Raw genomic sequence first — 2,439 nt, 5'->3', positions numbered from 1 at the left:
GCTGTTCTCCACCTTTAGCTCTTGTCCAGTGGCATAGATCCTCCCAAGAAAGGAAACAAACCACAATGACAGCTCTGCCTGAGGGGATAGACTTACTTTTTGGCATACAGACTGGAGAACTCCATGTCTCAGGGCCTTATCAAAACAATGGAGATTTTGGTGGAGAGAGCAACTAAGAGGCAGCCTATAGCTCTGATATAAGCAAAACAGCAGAGCAGTCAGAAGTTTAGTAGAGATAACTAGAGAAAGACAGTCAAGAAGAACTCTTTTGGGATCACACCCAACTGTGGAAGTTGGGAAGCTTGTGTGCACTATTATTCATGAACAGTCATAGCAGGCTATGGGCCAGGCTTAAAAACATTCTCCAAGCCACATAAAAATCACTCAGCAAAAAGTAGAAGCCTTATTGGTTTGAGGGGCTTAAGTACAACCTCTGACCAAGCACGGGAAAAACAATAAACTATTCTGACCCCAGGGTGACTCCTAAACATCTAGGCAGAAAAATAAGATCACATTTAACTCTAGTGGTCTGGAAGACTGCACACACCCAAGGTTGTGTAACCAAAGAAGGAACTTCTCTCATGGGCAGCCATAGAGGAATCTTTTGAGCCATTCATCCCAGGATGAGACTGAAGCAAAATCCAAGTTTCCTGAACTATAGAAACACACACATCCAATGATCTAATTGGTTTAGTGACCTTAAGCACAAGGTTTGACCAATAAGTGCCTTATAATAAACAAGGGGTGAACAAGAGAAGCCAAACTAGAAGATTTTTTTTAAAAAAGGGAAAATCTGAGAATGGACATCAGAGGCTGTACAATAACAAAAGAAAAACTTCATAGAAGTAGTCCACCCAAATCATTAAACAAACAAATGACCAAATAAACATCAAAAACAACCAGTAACATCAAGGGAGGAAACTCAGTATCAAATTACTACAATATATCTCTTGTGCAGTTATCAACAAAACTTTAAGATATGTAGAGAAATAGGAAAATATGACCTATGCACAGAGAAAAGAAACAAGCAGTAGAAAAGATCTTTGAGAGTGTCCAGATGTTAGACTTAGCAAACAAAGATTCCAAAGCAATTATTATAAATATGTACAAAAAACTGAAGGAAACTACGTTTAATGACTTAAATAAAGGCATGAAAATGGTATATTATCAAGTAAATAATATCAAAGATATAAAGATGATAAAAAATGGAAATACTGAAAATAAAAATACAATAAGCAAAGTGAAAAATTCAATGGAAAGGTTCAAGAGTACATGTAGCTTTCAGAATAAAGAATCAGCAAACTTGAAGATAGATCAATATGTATTATGCAATCTGAAAGACATAAATAGGAGTGAAGATAGATGAACAGTCTTAAAGTGGGACAAGATGAAGCAGACTAACACATGCATAATGGAAATAGCAGAAGGAAAGAAATTGAATAAAATGACAAAAATATTTAAAGAATTTTATCAATGTGGTGAGAAACACTAATATTCACATTCAAGAAATTTTAAAAACTTTCAAAATTGTACTGACACAAAGATGTCTACAAACAGACACATAGTCAAAATGTTAAGAGCCAAAGATAAAGAGAAAATCATGAAAGCAGCCAGGAAAGCCATTTGTCCCTGAGATTTTTTTTTTTTTTTTTTAAATTGTTGTTGTCTGCCTTTGCATATCCTCCAGGGCTTTTTCAAACAATTTTAGAATCTTTGTTGTAGACTGTTTTCTTCCTTTGCTTAAATTTCTTCTGCAACATTCCTGTTTTAGTCTGCTCAGAATGTATGTAACTGCAACCCAGCAGACTCTAAGTAAAGATGGGTGATGGTTTGGCGAAGCTAAAGAAAAGATCTGGAGACAGTGATTGAAGGGTACATTTACTGGAGAACTTACATAAAGGGCTTTAAGAGCAGCCAATGGGACAAAGCAACTGCTGCTGGGATCTACATGCAGCAAGCTTTTATAGAGTAGCCTAGCAACTATGTGTAGCCCGTCTCCTCCTTGCACAACCAGAGTTCCAAGGAGATCAAGGCTTGCCATCTGGACGTTCTTCATTATAAAGGAGATGCTCTGGGTTGGTCACATCTGGAACCCCTGACCTTGAAGATTGAACAACACATTTTTCTACACATTCAGATTGATAGGAATGTAGAAGGCGGTGGGATCTCTACATTCTCAAGATTAACAGAGACAGAGTGTGCTTGCACAAACTAGCTATGTGGCACATACCATACAGTCTGCCATAACAGAATATCATAGACTGGGTAACTTAACAGAAATTGATTTTCTCATAGTTCTGTAAGTTGGAAAGTCCCAGACCCAGGTTCAGTTTCTGGTGAGAGCTTCCTTCCTGGCTCAAAGATAGGTCCCTTCTTACATGGGAGAGTAAGTGTGTGTGTGTGTGTGTGTGTGTGTGTGTGTGTGTGTGTGTGTGTGTG

Source organism: Neomonachus schauinslandi, chromosome X, assembly GCF_002201575.2.
Source record: "Neomonachus schauinslandi chromosome X, ASM220157v2, whole genome shotgun sequence".
NCBI lineage: Eukaryota > Metazoa > Chordata > Mammalia > Carnivora > Phocidae > Neomonachus > Neomonachus schauinslandi.
The sequence above is the reverse complement of the archived record's forward strand: the minus strand, read 5'-3'. Positions refer to the sequence as shown.